Raw genomic sequence first — 19,830 nt, forward strand, 5'->3', positions numbered from 1 at the left:
GGACGCTCACGCTCTTACGCTCACGCTCGGACGCTCACGCTCTGATGCTCACGCTCTGACGCTCACGCTCTGACGCTCACGGTCACGCTCTAACGCTCACGCTCGGACACTCACGCTCAGACGCTCATGCTCAGACGCTCACACGCTCTGACGCTCACGCTCGGACACTCACGCTCACGCTCTGATACTCACGCTCAGACGCTCACGCTCGGACGCTCACGCTCGGACGCTCACCCTCACGCTCTGACGCTCACGCTCGGACGCTCACACTCGGACGCTCACACTCGGACGCTCACGCTCGGACGCTCACGCTCGGACGCTCACTCTCTGACGCTCACGCTCGGACGCTAACGCTCGGACGCTCACGCTCACGTTCTGACGCTCACGCTCTGAAGCTCACACTCACGCTCAGACTCTCACGCTCAGACTCTCACGCTCAGACTCTCACGCTCAGACTCTCACGCTCAGACTCTCACGCTCAGACTCTCACGCTCACGCTCGGACGCTCACGCTCTGACGCTCACGCTCGGATGCTCACGCTCGGACGCTCACACGCTCACGCTCTGACGCTCACCCTCAGACGCTCACCCTCAGACGCTCACCCTCAGACGCTCACCCTCAGACGCTCACCCTCAGACGCTCACCCTCACATGCTCACCTTCACACGCTCACCCTCACATGCTCACCCTCACACGCTCACCCTCACATGCTCACCCTCACACGCTCACCCTCACACACTCACATTCTCACGCTCACTTTCTCACGCTCCCACGCTCACCCTCACACGCTCCCACGCTCACCCTCACACCCGCTCCCACGCTCACCCGCTCCCACGCTCACCCTCACATTCTCACCCTCCCACGCTCACTCGCTCCCACGCTCACCCTCACACACTCACCCTGTGCTAGCCGGTCATCTCCCTCACACACTCACCCTTTGCTAGCCGGTCATCTCCCGGCTGCTCGCAGCAGAAGTACCCCGACCGGCGGCCTCGCTCCCCGGTCCTACAAAATTCATTAGTGGCCCCGGGGGGTTATATTGGGGGGTTAATTTAAAGTAGTGCACAACCCATTTAAACACTGCTTCGCTGATTAGTCGCGCCCGGTCGGACGCATACATATTCCAGAAAACCCAATGCGTTAGAATCGGGCCACCATCTAGTCACATTATAGTCACATACAGAGATTTATCACAGATTATCTCCAATCCAGAACCAAAACACAGAACAAATCTAACAGAAAAATCTAAAATATCTGAATCTTTATTAAGATTATTAATTACTAGCTATTGAGCCCGTTCTACGCCCGGGTGGCGAGCATTTTTATTGGTATATGGTGTCCCATGCTGGTATGTGCTGCCCCCATCCTGGTATTTGTGCTGCCCCCATCCTGGTATTTGTGCTGCCCCCATCCTGGTATTTGTGCTGCACCCATCCTGGTATTTGTGCTCCCCAATCCTGCTCCCCCATCCTGTTATGTGCTGCCCTCATCCCTATCCTGGTATGCATGGCACGCCTTATCCCTATCCTGGTACGCAGGTCACCCCTCACCCCCAATCCTGGTATGCATGGCACCCCTCACCCTCAATCCTGGTACGCATGGCACCCCTCACCCTCAATCCTGGTATGCATGGCACCTCTCACCACTAATCCTGGTATGCATGGCACCCCTCATCCCTATCCTGGTATGCATGGCACGCTTCATCCCTATCCTGGTATGCATGGCACCCCTCACCCCCAATCCTGGTATGCATAGCACCCCTCACCCCCAATCCTGGTATGTATGGTACCCCTCATCCCCCAATCCTGGTATGCGTGGCTCCCTCATCCCTCAATCCTGGTATGCATGGTCCACTCACCCCCAATCCTGGTATGCATGGTCCCCACATCCCCCAATCCTGGTATGCATGGTCTCCTCATCCCCCCAATCCTGGTATGTGTGGCCCCCTCATCCCTCAATCCTGGTATGTATGGTACCCCTCATCCCCCAATCCTGGTATGTGTGGCCCCCTCATCTCCCAATCCTGGTATGTGTGGTCTCCTCATCTCCCAATCATGGTATGTGTGGCCCCATCATCCCCCAATCCTGGTATGCATGGTACCCCTCATCCCAGAATCCTGGTATGTGTGCCCCCCTCACCCCCCAATCCTGGTATGCATGGTACTCCTCTGCACACATACAAAAAAATAAACACTTATACTCACCTTTCTTCCCTGTGCTCCAACGCTGCTGTGTCCTGTTCTGCAAATATGTCTTCAGTAAAATGACGCCAGATAGCGCTATGCGCATGCGCCGATTCTGACACCTTCACTCCGCCCCCGGTCTCCGGCCAGTAGAGAGGCGCCGTGGCAATGCTCCTCCCGGTCAGGTAAGTATGTAAGTATGGCGCTGGAGATCGTGGTATGCGTTCAGTGTCTACGCATACCGCGATCTCCAGTGCCATACACTCCTCTTACCTGTAATGGCTCCATGCGTTCTTCTGTCTGGAGCCAGACTGCGCATCGCGCATGAGCAGTCTATAGACGCTTCAGACAGAGAAACTAATCCCCGGTTATATTATAGATTAATCTTAATGTGGCGCCCCTGCGGGTTCAGTTGCCACAGAGGTACTGCATCTCACCCAGAGGTGTGATACCCCACTCTCAGGTAAGGAAAGAGTACTGCCGGGACTCACCCACCTGCATCCAACACTACACCATTCCAGACCAGCAGGCAGGGGCAAGATGCAAGGGTACAATGCTGAGCCTTGTCCCTGGTTGGAAGTGGAGGGAACCGAGAGAGGGGGAACCATGTAGTGGGTGTGGGTGGAGGAAGTATATCAGGGGAGCACCTTCAGTAGGAGTATAAGAAGGGAACCATCTTGAAGGAATTAGGTCAGTCTGAGGAGAGAGTCAGAAGAGAGAGAGAGTGTTGGGAGCAGGAGCTCTGTAGGAGCTCTGCTCAGGAGGAGAGGAGGAAGGAGCGGGCCTAGACTGAGTGGCACAGGAGGACAGACTAAGAGAGGACGGGAGCAGAGGGAAGGCTCCAGAGAGACAGAGGGGATCCCAGGGGCACGGGAAGTGCAGGAAGCCACCCGTGCGCCCGAATCTACACAGACGTGGAGGGATCAGGCCGCAGAGGGGACTGGCCCCTAACTAGTGGAGAACAACAAGGCTCAGCTAGCAAACCGGAGGCTACTGTACTTTCAAGGTGCAGCTGCTCACTACCACAATTATATCGCCGAAAAGGTGGCCGCATAGGGTCCAGGGAACTGCAGGTCGCCCGACAAGATCCGAGACTATCGGCTTGGGACACTGATTGTGAGGCGCAGGAGGGTGAGAGCCAGCACAGGAAGACGACCGAGGAAGGCACATAGAACGGGGTCCCGTTTAAATACTCCTGAGATACTTGAGAGATTGCTGAACCCCTACCCCGGAGGACACAGGACGACGTGGGAGGTTATACACTGGCGCTGGTAACCTGGAGTCTTGAACAACTGTGAGTAAACCTTGAAGACTGCACCCCACTGTGTCTGTGAATAATTGCTGCGCCATCACCAGCCCTGCACTACACTGAACCAGCCGACAACATCTACCTCACAACATCACTACATCCTACCCTGGAGCTAAGCTCTGCCTGTGTAGAGCTGAACCAACTCAGCTGCGTCACCATCAGCTCCAGTGGATCTGCACTGCAGCGGCGGCTCCATATAGCCGCATACCACAGGTGGCGTCACGAACATTATTTCTATAAAAACTTCATTCCCCTTTTACTTCCCCTTTAATTGACCGCCCTGGGTCACGGACCGGGTCACCGCCAGTGTGACATCCCCCAGGACCGACAGGCCCGGCTACTGAGTACACCACGGCCCAGCGGGCGCGTCATTAATATTCCATAAAAACAAGACACAAAGTTATAAAGTGCCGGGAACATCCACAGAGATGAGGACGGCAGAACCGGGGACGTCAGTAACAGATAATGATAGAACATTAATATCTCCTGATAGTGACAACATGGAGCGGGCGACGGCCATAATGGAGACTGTACAGTAACAGAGCAGCGAGCGACGTCAGGAGGGAAGTGACCCAATCTAATCCAATACAGACAGAGACCCTGATATAGAGACACAGACGGGAACACGTTCTGTCTCCTGGAATGTGACCGTAGCACTGAGGGGGTTAATAGTAATGGGGGATCTCCACATACCTCCACCTGCAGAGCTGCACACTGGATATATGGGTGTTCTGTGCGCACAGGACCTGTGGTGATGTCACAGTCATGTGATCAGTCACATAGAGGGGAGGAGTCAGGGGTCTCAGACTGTGACATCATCACAGGTCCTGTGCGCACAGAACAGCCATATATGTGGTGGCGGCTCTGCAGGTGGAGGTATGTGGGGAGACCCCGTTACTATTAACCCCCTCAGTGCTGCGGTCACATTCCAGGAGACAGAACGTGTTCCCGTCTGTGTCGCCATACATGTGTTACAGGGTAAGGGATTATCTTATAGGATCGCCGCCTCCTGGGACAGATAGACGCTTCAGGCTCTCCGAGAATACAGTCCAAACAACCACGTTATTTGTTGAATTTTCAGTTTAGTTGAAAAAAAAAAATTAGAAAACAATAAGAAATAAAATCATCGGCAGCTGGATATCGGCTTCTGGGCCAAATCCTGGCTGATGTCCCGTTCTTGCCTAATCAGTGCTTGATGTTGATCATAATTTCCATGTTTTTGTTTGTCCACCTGCTTTTTACAGATGTTTTTTTTAACTGATCCACTTGGTTATTACTTTTGGATGGAGACCTGGTCTCCATCATGCTGGAAAAAGCATCGTTCATCACCACATTGCTCCTGCATGGTTGGGAGAATTTGTTCTTGTAGGATGTTTAGATCCAATTCTTTATTCATGGCAAAATTCTGAGTGAGCCCCCTCCATGGATGTAAAGAAAAATTTTTTTTTCTCCTAAGTTTACATCTTAATATTCTATGAGAATTCGTTGCACACAAATCTTGTCTAAGTAGGAGTTAATATCCTAATTTGTATATTAATCTATCACGCATGTTTAGGGGTGGTCACAGTTTTTATCATAAATGTGTTGTTTTTTAATTCATTTGTATACTGACGAATAAGGGGCTGTGTCCTCGAAACGTGTCCAGTTTTTCCCCTCCTAGGGACATGTTGTGATTTTTAATTTTGGAATAAAAGGATTTATCGCATGTGGCACCGGACTTTACCTTCCTTATATATCCTTGCTATTGTATGCTGGACACTAATCCGTGAGCCTGGGATTCCTGTGAGTATCAGGTGATATGAGCTAATTATCTTTTTTCAGTCATGGGTGTAAAGCCCTGTTATTTTATCTGTTGGCATGATATAGGACTCATGGCAGCGGTCACCTTTCCTTCTCTGGCCAAACATTCTTCTGGATGACCTAAACAGTCTGAAATGAGCTAAATGAAAGAAAATTACTTCATCCCAGTCCTCTGTATGCCAATCCCTGTACTGCAAATTTTTAGTTAGTCTCTTTTGTTTTTCTTGTAGAGAAGTGGCTTCTTTACTGCCCTTCTTGACACCAGTCCATCGCCTAAAAGCCTTCATCTCACTGTGTGCAGATGCGTTGATACCTGCCTGCTGCCATTACTGAGCAAGCTCTGCACTGGTGTTCAACCAATTCTGTAGCTGAATCCTCTGTAGAAAATGATGGCCCTGACACTTGCTGGATTTTATTGCAAACCCTGAAATTGAACCTCTTTATTTGAAGTTCTTGGTGATCTGATAAATGGTTGATTTAGGGACAATCAAACTATTTATTACCACCAGTTCCTTATCTGTTCACCTATAGCAGAGATATCAAACTCAAATGCACAAAGGGCCAAAATTAAAAGCTTAGACAAATTCATGGACCAACCTTGATATTTATTTAAAAAAGTCTACAATTGAGGAAGTTTTTCCTCATCAAATATAAGAATGACTCTTTTCATTTGCAAACAAACTTAAAGGGGTTGTGCCACAAACAAAGTACATTTTAGTTACTAGATCTCAGCAATGTCGCTCATACTAGATCTTAGAATAAAGTCCTCCATATATAATAATAAGCGACCTCATAGTCCTCCATACAGTACAATGAGTCCTACATGGTCCTCTATAAAGTATAATGGCCCCACATAGTCCCTGGCATTGTGGGCCAAATCTAATCATCCTGAGGGCCAGATTTAGCCCACGGACCAGAGTTTGACATGTGTGGCCTATAGCCATGTAAGTTGATGTCACTGTAACATTACTAACAGTATCTTTATGCTTAAAGGGTTTGGATTCCATCCTAGGAAACCTGACAGTGTCGTACTAAACTTTTCAGGGCAATTGGAGGATTGAAGAAGTTTCAGATCCTGGCGAATCAATTCTCTGCTTATTGTTGTCACTGGCTAAATTCAGCAAAGCTGATGAATTCGAATTTCAGAAGATTCTCTCATCTCTACTGACTGGATCACACAGCAAGTCACACACAATTCTGTTACATACACAGTCTGGATACAAGTGTGGCACCCCAGGGGTCCGGTTGCCACAGTGGCATTGCCTCCCTCAAAAGAGGTAATGCCATGCCTGGAAGCAAGCAGGGGTCCCCTAAGCAGGTTATACTAAACATGAAACACTTTCCTGTCTCCAGACCAGCAAGGGGAGCCCCCTCCCCTTAGCAACTGGGATCTGGGGGCGGGGTTAGTGAGACTTGGTGTGAAGAGTTGAAGAGAGGACGTCGAGGAGAGAGGAGCTGGGGACTGGAGCTGCGCGGCAGCTCAAATCAGAAGGAGCAAACACAGGAGAACCGGACACCGGAGTCCGAGGCTGTGGGGCACTGAAGGCCCAGCCGCAGAAACCAGAGGGCAGGAGATTGCAGGTCTCCTGGCCCCATCAGACGCCCGGAGGCTCAGCAGCACCGCAGGGTCCAGCACCGCCACGAGGGAGCGACACGCCAGTAAGGCCCGAGCTGCCTGCCATACGGGTGAGCACAGAAACGTCGCACTCAGGGACGAGGGCCACCGCACAGCTACAAGTAGCAGGGCCAAAGAGTTTAGTGGAAAGTGAAGGCCTCCAACTTCACCTGGCAAGGAGGATTCTTTACATGCTTCTAGGCTGCCCTGACTTCCATTTCTAGCCAGTACCCTAGTCCCGGCTTGTCTAATCAGCACCAGTAAAGACCAACGGGACTGCACTTCCTTGTCTCTGTGTTCCTTGCTGCGCCATCAACCCCTGCACTACAACGCCCAGCACAACCTGCAACATCATCTACACTGCCCTGGAGCTAGCTCTTCCTGTGGAGAGCCACATCATCCCTGCTGCAGTAACATCAGCTCCATAGGACTGCTCCGCAGCGGCGGCTCCCTTTAGTTGCATTCCACAGGTGGTGTCACGAACTCTATAAAAACACTATAGATCCCCTATCCATAACCCCTTTTATTGACCACCCTGGCTCACGGACCGGGTCACCGCCACTGTGACATTCCCCAGCATCCACCGGCCCGGCACCGGGTACCCCACGGCCCAGGGGGCGCGTCAACTTGGCGTCACGAACAGGATTTACGAAGCCCGGTATAACCGGGTCCTGTGTGCCATAGACTTTATTGAACTGTGTTATCACGTGGTTTGCCGCCCGCCGAGGGGAAGAAAGAAGCCCCGATCCGGAACCACCGGGTGTCACGGGTGTGTCGCCACGAAGATCGTCACGATTACACAGCCTGACTTCTCGCAGCTGACTTTTTGGTGCTTTGTGTTTTCGGCAGTGAGGGAGTTAATTCTCTCTCTCTCTGTGCTAGACGAGGTCCAGCCTCGCCCAGCTGCAATCAATGCTGCTGTAGTGAGTCTCCTTCAAATGCCTGCTGGTCTGTTTGGGAAGTGTCGGTGAAAGCATTTCATACAGACTTACAGAGCGGATCATGGTATTTGGAGTTTCTGAGATAAGTGTATTTGGAGTCTTTTTCCCTTCCTCGCTTTATCATTTATCTCCTTTCCTGTTGGTGTTCCCTCTGTTGTAGTTGTGTAGTTTTTGTATGCAAGGTGGTTTTGGTTTTTCCCTTGTACTGTCTCGTTCGTCTAAGTACTGTGTGTGGGCATATTATTACTTGTCCTCTTTTGTTGTGATCGGGGTCCTTCTCAGGACTAGATTACTTAGGTGCAGGGATCCTCAGGAGGTAGGGGTTACGCTGGCGGCCTGGACCTCTGTACCTTTAACAGTACCTCCAGGTTGAGGGATTAGTCAGGGCCCCAGCTTAGGGTCAGCTTAGGCCCCCTACCTCCAGTATACAGAGACAGCGTGACATTTTCACCGACCCACTTAGTTTTTCTCCAGCTACCATGGATCCAGTAGCCGGTCTAGCTCGGCAGTTGCAGAGTTTGTCCATGGAGCTGGCGGACGTTAGGTCCAAGGTTTTGCATCCTCAGGAGCAAGCCGGACCAGAACCTAAAGTAGCTCTCCCTGACAGGTTCACTGGGGGGCGGGACAAGTTTTTTGTTTTCCGGGAGGCATGCAAATTGTACTTTCGGCTGCGGCCTCGGTCATCGGGGAGTGAAGAACAAAGGGTGGGAATTGTCATCTCGCTCCTACAAGGGGACCCACAATCTTGGGCGTTCTCTCTTCCCCCGGGCTCCCCGGCTCTCCAGTCAGTGGATAGGTTTTTCGCTGCTCTGGGATTCGTATATGATGACCCAGATCGGATCTCCCTTGCTGAGTCTAAGTTACGTAGGATCCAGCAGGGAGATCGTCCGGCGGAGGAATTCTGTTCGGAGTTCCGTAGGTGGGCCACGGACACCCAGTGGAATGACCCGGCTCTTAGGAGCCAGTTTTGTCAAGGTTTATCCGACAAATTACAGGATGTGTTGGCACAGTATGACTCTCCCGCGTCACTGGAAGCCGCTATGGCCCTGGCTATTCGCGTTGACAGACGGCTTCGGGAGAGGTGCGGGATAACTCGACCCCCTGTGATGACTCCACCTCCTACAAGGTCCCCTCATATGGTGGTTCCCCTGGTCAGTCCAGAGGAGCCTATGCAATTAGGAGGGACATCATTTCGGGGGAGGGGACCGGTGGTGCGCCATAAGACAGGAAGGTGTTTCTTCTGCGGGAGAAAGGGACATTTTATTGGGGGGTGTCCATCCCGTCCCTTGCAGAGTGAAGAGTCGTCGGAAAACTGTTGATCCCAGGTTGTGTGGTGGACGGCAATCTGGGAGTAGGTATTTCGTCCCTAGGTTCGTCTCAGTTTCTCGTACCGGCGGAGGTGGTGGTGGGTACGAGAACTGAGAGGATATCTGTTCTTCTGGATAGTGGGGCCGGGGCTAATCTGGTTGATGCTCGGTTTGCCCGGGTTCAAGGTATGCGATTGAGTGAGTTGGCTAAACCCATCCCCATATTCTCGATCGATGCCAGGCCTCTCGGTCAGGGAAGTTTTTTGCAAGCTGTGCATGACGTAAAACTTCAAGTGGGGGCGATACATAAAGAACTGTTGTCTTGCTACGTGTTGGAGGGTCTTCCCACTCCTATAGTGTTGGGCCTTCCTTGGTTAACTAAGCATAACCCGGTTATCAATTGGCAAACCAGAGAGATAAGCCAATGGAGTAAATTCTGTAATAAAAACTGCATGAACACGGTCATCGGTGCGGTTACTCCTTGGGTCTTACCTCCATTTCTGGCGGACTTTGAGGATGTATTCTCGGAGAAAGGGTGTCAGGAACTACCTCCTCATCGCGAGTATGACTGTTCTGTAAAATTGCTCCCTGAGGCCAAGTTACCTAAAGCTAGGTTGTATAACCTTTCTGGTCCTGAGAGGCAGGCCATGAAGGATTATATTTCAGAAAGTCTGGCTAAGGGGCATATTAGACCTTCATCTTCACCGGTGGCTGCGGGGTTCTTCTTTGTTAAGAAGAAAGATGGAGGCCTACGCCCTTGCCTGGATTTCCGTGAACTTAATCGGATTACGGTCCGAGATTCGTATCCACTCCCACTTATTCCCGATCTCTTTAATCAGATCGTGGGCGCCAAATGGTTCTCTAAGTTGGATCTCAGGGGGGCGTACAATCTGATTAGGATGAAGGAGGGGGATGAGTGGAAGACGGCGTTTAACACTCCGGAGGGGCATTATGAGAACCTTGTCATGCCATTCGGTCTGACTAATGCCCTGGCGGTGTTCCAACACTTTGTTAATGACATTTTTCGCCGCCTGGTGGGACAGTTTGTTGTCATATATCTGGATGATATCTTAATTTACTCGCCGGATCTGGTGTCTCATCAGGAGCACGTTAGGCAGGTGTTACAGATCTTGCGGGATAATAAACTGTATGCCAAATGGGAAAAGTGTGTGTTCGCCGTACAGGAACTCCAGTTTTTAGGCTTCCTGGTTTCAGCGTCCGGTTTTCGTATGGACCCTGGGAAAGTGCGGGCAGTTCTTGAGTGGGATCGGCCAGAGAATCTTAAGGCACTACAACGTTTCCTGGGGTTTGCTAATTATTACCGGAAGTTCATTCGTAATTTCTCGTCCATGGTTAAGCCTCTCACAGACATGACTAAAAAGGGGACGGATTTTTCTAGGTGGTCTGACAAGGCTTGTCAAGCATTCTCCTGCTTGAAAAAATGTTTTGCCTCGGCACCCATACTCATTCAACCTGATGCGTCACAGCCATTCATTGTAGAGGTAGACGCTTCCGAGGTAGGGGTGGGAGCAGTATTGTCACAAGGTTCGTCCCCTGGTAAGTGGCATCCGTGCGCCTTTTTCTCTAAAAAATTGTCGTCCGCTGAGAGGAATTACGATGTCGGCAATAGGGAACTCTTGGCCATTAAGTTAGCTTTTGAGGAGTGGCGCCATTTTTTGGAGGGGGCAGTCCATCCGGTCACCGTCATCACTGATCACAAGAACCTGCTATATCTGGAGTCCGCGAAACGTCTGAATCCCAGACAAGCTAGGTGGTCATTGTTTTTTACCAGGTTTAATTTTGTCGTTACATATCGTCCTGGGTCAAAAAATGTAAAGGCGGATGCCTTATCTCGCAGTTTCCCTGGGGCCGGGAATACGGACGACCCGATTCCTATCCTTCAGGAGGGGGTGGTGGTTTCGGCAGTATGCTCTGAGCTGGAGGAGGAGGTATTGGAGGCTCAGGGGGACGCCCCTGTTGGACCTCCGGGGAGACTGTTTGTTCCAGATCAGTTGCGACAAAAGGTGATCGAGGCACACCATAACTCAGTTTTGGCAGGACACCCGGGGAGTAAAGCAACTGTGGATCTCCTCTCGCGTCGGTTTTGGTGGCCTAACTTACATAAGGAGGTGGTAACTTTTGTCGCGTCCTGTGGGGTTTGTGCACGCTCTAAGACCTCACATACCCGTCCGTCTGGGGCCCTCTTACCTTTGAAGATCCCGGAGCGTCCTTGGACTCATCTGTCTATGGACTTTATTACGGACCTCCCTCCCTCTTCGGGTAAAACGGTCATACTCGTTGTAGTGGACAGGTTCAGCAAGATGGCACATTTTATCGCTCTTCCGGCTCTCCCTAATGCTAAAACTCTTGCGCAGGTGTTCATTGGGGAGATTGTGAGGCTTCACGGGGTACCCTCCGATGTGGTGTCTGATCGGGGGTCTCAGTTTGTGTCCAAGTTCTGGAAGGCGTTTTGTGCACGGCGGGGGATGCATTTGTCATTCTCATCGGCTTTTCATCCTCAGACCAATGGTCAGACGGAACGTATGAACCAGAGCTTGGAGACATATCTCCGGTGTTTTGTGTCAGAGAACCAGGAGGACTGGGCTTCTTTCTTACCTCTGGCAGAGTTTGCTCTTAATAATAGGCGGAGCGAGTCCACTGGTAAGTCCCCGTTTTTTGGGGCATATGGTTTTCACCCCCAGTTTTGTACTTTCAGTAGGGGGGGCTCTTCGGGGGTTCCTGAGGAGGAACGATTTTCCTCATCACTCGCTTCAGTATGGAGAGGGGTGCTGAAGAATCTGAATACTATGGGGAACCGATACAAACGTATGGCTGATAGGAGGAGAGTGTCTGGTCCGGACCTAAGTGTGAACGATCGGGTATGGTTGTCTACCAGGAATATTAAACTTAAGGTTCCCTCCTGGAAACTGGGTCCCAGGTTCATCGGGCCGTACAGAATCAGTTCTATTATTAATCCGGTGGCATTCCGTCTTGACCTCCCCCCTACGTTTAAAATTCACAACGTGTTCCACAGATCGTTGCTTAAGAGGTATGTGGCGCCGGTGGTACCGTCACCTTTACCTCCCCCTCCAGTGGTGGTCAATGGTAACTTGGAGTTCCAGGTATCAAGGGTCATCGATTCACGTTTTAATCGCCGGTCCCTTCAGTACCTGGTTCATTGGAAAGGGTATGGTCCTGAGGAGAGGATGTGGGTTCCTGCGTCGGATACTAACGCAGACCGATTAGTTCGGGCCTTCCACACGACTCACCCGGATAAACCTGGCCCTGAGGGTCCGGAGGCCCCTCGTAGAAGGGGGGGTACTGTCACGGGTGTGTCGCCACGAAGATCGTCACGATTACACAGCCTGACTTCTCGCAGCTGACTTTTTGGTGCTTTGTGTTTTCGGCAGTGAGGGAGTTAATTCTCTCTCTCTCTGTGCTAGACGAGGTCCAGCCTCGCCCAGCTGCAATCAGTGCTGCTGTAGTGAGTCTCCTTCAAATGCCTGCTGGTCTGTTTGGGAAGTGTCGGTGAAAGCATTTCATACAGACTTACAGAGCGGATCATGGTATTTGGAGTTTCTGAGATAAGTGTATTTGGAGTCTTTTTCCCTTCCTCGCTTTATCATTTATCTCCTTTCCTGTTGGTGTTCCCTCTGTTGTAGTTGTGTAGTTTTTGTATGCAAGGTGGTTTTGGTTTTTCCCTTGTACTGTCTCGTTCGTCTAAGTACTGTGTGTGGGCATATTATTACTTGTCCTCTTTTGTTGTGATCGGGGTCCTTCTCAGGACTAGATTACTTAGGTGCAGGGATCCTCAGGAGGTAGGGGTTACGCTGGCGGCCTGGACCTCTGTACCTTTAACAGTACCTCCAGGTTGAGGGATTAGTCAGGGCCCCAGCTTAGGGTCAGCTTAGGCCCCCTACCTCCAGTATACAGAGACAGCGTGACACCAGGTAAGAGATCCTTCCGCCTGCAGAGCAGCATACTGGTACGTCAGGAGGCGCCCAGGACCTGGCTGAGGTTCACTAGGGGGGAGGAAGATGCTCAACATGGAGGGTTCAGCCGTAGGCGCGGCCGCTGCCACTGTGATGCCGTTATCAATGCCATATATACCATATGGCATCCTTTTCCCCAGAACCTGTGGAGGCTGACGTGCAGACTCTAGACAACGACCCGTCTGCCGACCTACGCCTTCAGGTCCAGGAGCTGACCAAAAGTGTGGCTGCGTTAACCAAAACCGTGCAGGCCATTCAAGTGTCCCCCAAGGAAAAGATCCAGCTGGCTTCCAGTCCAGATGACGTCCCGTGGCGACGACAGAAGAGAATTCCACCGATCAGAGGGAGGAACAGCGATCGCTACCAGGACGGACAACCCATCTGCCGCCGCTGTTAAAAGGCGGGGCACTTTGCAAGATTCTGCGGTTTAAAACAAGCAACCCCTGGGGCAGAGGGCCAACCCCCAGGAGTAAGACGACCAGGCCCACAAAGCTGGCGAGACAAGTACGTGGGAGGATGCCCGGTCCTTCCTGTCATGCTTGATGGCATCCCAATGAACGCGTTGCTGGACACTGGGTCCCAGGTGACCACGATGCCATATATCCTTTATAAACAATACTGGACTGATTCAGACATTACCCACAGTCCAGATGAACATCTTAACATCTATGCCAGCAATGGTCAGCCCTTGCCTCAGGTGGGGTATAAAGAGGTGACCATAAAAGTTGGCAAAGTAGAATTGCTATCACAAGGAATGATTATTGTTGATATTGATCGCCGAGAAAGTCATCCCATGATAACCTTAGGCACTAATGTGATAGAAAATTGTCTTGGAGAAATTATTGTTTTGTTACAACAGGTCGCAGAGACTGCCAGTTCCAGTCAGCAGCGGGTTCTACAGAAAGAAATCAGAGCCCTGATGAAAAGACAACAGGTAGAACTGTCTGGTGGAGAAATTGGTTGTGTCAGGATGAGTGATCCATTCCCCATTGCAATGCCCCCTAGGAGAGAAATGTTAATATGGTGTCGGGCAGCAATTGGTCTCAGGGGTCAAGATTATCAGGCCCTGGTAGAACCTGTATACTCTGACAGTAGGCCCACCATCTTGACAGCCAGGGGGGTAGTCGATGACCGCAATGGGAGAGTGTCGATCCGCATCCTGAATTGTAGGGAGAAAGAGGTCCATTTACCCCGGTATGCTACCTTTGCTAAGTTATTTACTGTCAGTAACAACTCAATAAAGACAGTGGAACCCTTGCCTCCATCCAAACCGGCGGAGGATAATGGCTCCAAGGGGCAGATGGAGGATTAGTGTCAGAAGCTACAAGTAGGCACTGACTCCACCCCTTTGCACCAAAAGCATGGAGTATACCGGGTGGTGAAAGAGTATCAACGGGTCTTCAGTAAACACCCATTAGACTTTGTGCCGGTAAAAGGGATCCAACATCATATCCCCACGGGAGATCATCTACCCATTAAAGAGAGGTACCGGCCTGTACCTCCAGCTCACTATCAATGTGCCAAAGGAATGTTACGGGAGATGAAGGAGGCTGGGGTGATCAGAGATAGTTGTAGCCCCTGGGCAGCTCCATTAGTTCTCGTGAGAAAGAAGGATGGTACAATGAGGATGTGTGTTGACTACAGGCAGATTAACCAAATTACACATAAGGATGCCTACCTATTACCCAGGATTGAGGAGTCACTAGCTGCATTAAGATCTGCTAATTATTTCTCCACTTTGGATCTCACCAGTGGGTATTGGCAGGTTCCTGTGGCAGAGGCGGAGAAAGAAAAGACCGCGTTTACAACACCAATGGGCCTCAGCGAGTTCAACTGCATGCCATTCGGGCTCTGCAACGTCCCAGGAACCTTCCAACGGTTAATGGAGTGCAGCATAGGACACAAGAACTTCGAAACTGTCCTGCTGTACCTGGACGACGTAATTGTCTACTCGAAGACATATGAAGACCACCTGGAGCACCTGGCCGAGGTGTTCGAAGCCCTATCCGGTTTTGGCCTGAAGGTAAAGCCGTCCAAATGCCACCTGTTGAAGCCCAAGGTGCAGTACCTAGGTCATGTGGTAAGCGCCGAAGGTGTAGCGCCAGACCCTGGAAAAGTCACCGTGATCAAGAACTGGCCAAGACCCTCCACTATCAAGGAAGTGCGGCAGTTCCTCGGGCTGGTAGGCTACTACAGGAGATTTATCAAGGGTTTCACCAAGATAGCAGCACCCATGCAGGACATCTTGGTAGGCCAGTCCAAGAAGGCAAAGAACCCGAAACCTCCGTTCAAATGGGGTAAACCAGAAGACGAATCCTTCACCCGACTGAAAATGGCTCTCACCGGAGACGAAGTCCTGGCCTACCCCGACTATGGCCAACCCTTTATACTTCATACAGATGCCAGCAACGTGGGATTGGGAGCGGTGCTGTCCCAAGTACAGCAAGGCAGAGAGAGAGAGATTGCCTATGCCAGCAGGAAGATCCGGCCTACGGAAAGGAACCCCGACAACTACAGTTCCTTCAAGTTGGAGTTTCTCGCCATAGTCTGGGCTGTAACAGAGCGCTTCAAGCACTATCTCGCCTCCTCCAAATTTACAGTCTTCACAGATAACAACCCGCTGACGCACCTGGAGACTGCAAAGCTTGGTGCCCTAGAGCAACGATGGATGGCCCGACTGTCTAACTACGAGTTCACCATCAAGTATCGGGCGGGGCATAAAAATGCAAATGCTGATGCGCTGTCCAGGATGCCCAACTTGCCAGATGGGGGAGAAGGAAGAGCTGGAGGAGATAGAGATACCCGCTTTCCATCGTCATGGGGTGACCCAATGCTCCCACTTTGTGAGGGACTAGCGCTCCGCCAACAGAGAGGCCACGTTCAACCCATTGCCCCACCATGGATGAGCAGAGACGCAGGATAGTGACCCAGCTGTCCGCCTAGTCAAGGAGTTGCTGATGCAAGCTGACTCGCACCCTGATCCAGATGCTCCACAGGAGACCCAACAGTTGTGGAAGGAGAAGGGCAAACTGTTCATCTACGAAGGAAAGCTGTGTCGAAGAAGCATCAACTCCTGGACACACGAACTGGTCTGGCAGGTGGTAGTCCCGAGGCGGGATGCGTCCATGGTCTTAGAAGCGTACCACGATGGAGCAGGACACTTCGGGTGGAAGAAATTGGAAGTCCTGCAATGTGAGCGATTCTACTGGGCTGGCATGAGGAAAGCAATCGAGAGATGGTGTCGAGAATGTGGTCCATGCAACCTGAGACGAAAAAACCGTGGCAGCCAGAGGGCTCCCCTGCAGCCCATCATCACCAAACAGCCACTAGAACTGGTAGCCTTGGACCACGTGAAGGTAGCCCCAAGCAGGTCAGGCTATATCTACGCTCTAACTATAGTAGACAACTACTCCTGGTTCCTGGTAGTAGTGCCAGTAAAAGACCAGACAGCTCAGACGGCAGCCAAAGCGTTCCAACAGCACTTTTGTCGCCCGCACGGTTACCCTGAATGGGTGCTTACCGACCAAGGTCCAGCCTTTGAAGCAGAGATGTTCCAGGAATTCTGTAACTTGTATGGCTACAAGAAAATCAGGATGACGCCGTATCATCCCCAGACCAACGGGTTGTGTGAAAAGATGAACCAGGTGGTGATAGACCTGTTGAAGACGTTTGTGACACCTCGCTCCCGCTCGCTGGCCCTACCCTGAGAGATGGGGGTACTCGGAACCAGGCCTCCTGGTGTACGGTGGATGCAGTCGTGGCCTAGGCCCGGCCCGTGCCCAGGGTCGTCACAGTAAAAATAAGGGCCAGGAGGGACGGTGGTAATCGAGTGGATGTAATGACTACGCCACCTGTGGTGCCTGGTGATTCGCCACCAGCGCTGCGGCAGTCCTCTGAGGCGGGATGACGTGGCAGCAGAAGATGGTACTACTCCCCACAGGCGGAGCAGGGCCTCAGGGCAGAGAAGATGGATCAGGGGGGTCGTAGTGGGTGGTGTGGTGTGGTGTCGCGCTGAAATGAGGAACCGGAGGCAATGGATGCAGTCTTCCAAGCTTTACTCACGTTGTTAGGTGTCAGCTGCAAGGCTTCTCCTTGCTCCTCACGGTGTGCTGCGGCCACCAGGAAGGGGTTCAACACACTCCGGGTAGTTCGGGTGCATCAATCAGGACCCCCTGCACCAGAGTGTTCCTAGACTTTCCCACTAGGTCCTCTCCTGTCCGTATGTGGTGCGTGTTACAAGGCTGGGTCTCCCTCTGGCTATACACAGAACAAGGGTATGGGTGGCGACTCCGCTCCGTCCGTTACCCGGTGGGATCCTCTAAGCCTCCAGGCTTTTCTGACTAGGACATAAAGTAGCAAAGCCAGATATCGGGGGCCGGTACCCCTTTTGCAGCAGGAGTCCCTCTGACTAGGCCAGAATAGTGAGGACAGGTGGCGTATGCCGCTCCATCTGCATCCCCCTGGGATCCTTTTGCCTGTGGAGCTTGTCTCCTCTGCTCCCCTCCAGGCCTTCTTAGGTAGGGACCTTGACCCGGTAGAGACTGCCGTTAACTCTTAGCCCGCTCCTCGCCTCAAGGCCAGAGAACGAAGAACGTGTATCTTCAATCAGCTGCAGGTTCCACCGGAAAGCCACGTTCAGTGATGAAGACCACAATCAAAGGACCTTGAACCTAAGATGGCCGTTGATGAAATATGATATAATGAGTGTAACCTAAAGTGTGTCCTCCACCCTCACCCACTACATGGTTCCCCCTATCTTTTGGTTCCCCCCATCTCCTCTATCCCGGCTGGGGCAGCACTATGGTACCTTAAAGCCCCCCTCAGGACAGGAGTGGTGTAGTGTTGAATGGATGGCTGAGTCCTGAGAGGTGCTCCACCCTTACCTCGGAGAGGAGATACCACACCTCGGTCTGAGGTGCAGTACCCCTGTGGCGACTGAACCCTCAGGGGCGCCACATGTTGCCCCTTGAAGAACGTAGCCTGAGACCAGAGAAGTTACCAGATTTGGTGGACCTGTATAACCATATCCCGGTGAACTCCACCAACTGTACACCCACTTACCTGATGAGAGCAAGACTTGGTAAGCTACCCATTGACTTGGACATGGGAGTCCTAACACCAGAGACAACTTCACCAGATGCGGATTGGGATACCGAGCGGCAGCAACAATACCGCAAGGTGCAAGAGTGTGTTGAAAGAAGTTTGTCCCAGGCAAGACAGAAGCAAGAGAAAACTTATAATCAGCACGCACCTGCCGTTCCCTTGTCAGCTGGAGAACAGGTCCTTAAGTGAAAGAGACAACTCCACAAATTAGATGACCAGTGGGAGGTTGAGCCATACACCGTCCTACCCTCGAATTACGACAACACCAAAGTGTGCCTCATCAGCAAAGATGGAGGGGATACTTCAGCGGCAGTCTCAAGAGACCACTTGAAGATCTGTCCTGAACAGTTGAAACACACAGAAGAAGATCAAGACAACTCTCAGCCCACAGAAGGAGTGGAGGAAGTGGTCCAAACAGTACTCGGAGAATTTCCCCGGTCTTGGACGCAGGTGAACAAAGCCCCTGTCCTAACCTTTCTCCAAGCGGCCTCACCGGAAGCTGCAGAAGTCCCAGAACAGCTGGAAGACAAGTCGGCCCCAGAGACAGAGGTTTCATCATCAGCAGACCATGAGAATCTACCCTCTGCTAGCGGTGAACCTGTCATACCCATGGTGAGCCAAAGAATTCGTTGGAGATTACCCAGCCTACCAGTGTTACCTCAGACTACCCGTAGAGTAGTTCTCACTGAACCCACCAGACCAGGGGTAGACACAAGGGACCAGGGTAGAGCAGTGACTACCAATGTACTACGTAGATCGACCAGGAGTACAAAAGGTCAGCTCCCTGCCCGTTGGAGAAACTAAAATGTAAAGAATTAAAGTATAAGAGAACTAAAATGTATGCTGTATATAATTACCCGTAAGGGTAAAGCAGAAAAGTTGTGTTTTCAAAGTGAATTGCAAAAGTTGGTCATGTGTGCATTAAGTTACCTGGTAAGGGTATAAAGACTTGTAGTTTATGGACAGTGAATAACCAAAGAACTTTCCATTGTAAATAGCTGCACTTATTAGAGTGCCCCCTATTAGTTTTATGATTACAGCAAATGACCTCAGAACAAAAACCCGTTTGGCGTGGCCAAAGACGTGGTCCAACACCTGGATCATCTATGCCCTGCAGCCACGCCCAGGGCCTATGTTGAGGGTTTTCGGGCGGGTCCCTCATGTTCACTGGATAGCACCTAACTAAAGAAAATGGACACCTGGTTGCAGATCATGCTGTAACCTGTTGCAGAATGTTATATTTATAATCTTGTAATGTCAAATTGTTATTGTTATTTGTTAATTTTGAAAAGTATCCTCAGTCCGGGAGTACTGAAATTAGCTAGGGGAGAATGTGGCACCCCAGGGGTCCGGTTGCCACAGTGGCATTGCCTCCCTCAAAAGAGGTAATGCCATGCCTGGAAGCAAGCAGGGGTCCCCTAATCAGGTTATACTAAACATGCAACACTTTCCTGTCTCCAGACCAGCAAGGGGAGCACCCTCCCCTTAGCAACTGGGATCTGGGAGCGGGGTTAGTGAGACTTAGTGTGAAGAGTTGAAGAGAGGACGTCGAGGAGAGAGGAGCTGGGGACTGGAGCTGCG

The 19,830-nt window shown here is 51.4% G+C and overlaps 1 protein-coding gene across 1 annotated transcript in view; it reads right to left on the minus strand.

The window, feature by feature from the left end:
• Nucleotides 1–4,260, minus strand: part of LOC141271988 (uncharacterized) — a 49,567-nt gene extending 45,307 nt beyond the window's left edge. Inside the window, exon 1 of the mRNA XM_073682250.1 lies at nt 4,185–4,260. The gene's annotated coding sequence lies outside the window, so the exon portion shown is untranslated. The remainder of the gene's footprint in view (nt 1–4,184) is intronic.
• Between the last annotated feature and the right edge of the window lie 15,570 nt (nt 4,261–19,830).

The sequence above is a fragment of the Phyllobates terribilis genome, unplaced genomic scaffold, assembly GCF_046119375.1.
Source record: "Phyllobates terribilis strain yellow unplaced genomic scaffold, ASM4611937v1 Scaffold_5__5_contigs__length_657084704, whole genome shotgun sequence".
In the NCBI taxonomy this organism is placed as follows: Eukaryota; Metazoa; Chordata; class Amphibia; order Anura; family Dendrobatidae; genus Phyllobates; species Phyllobates terribilis.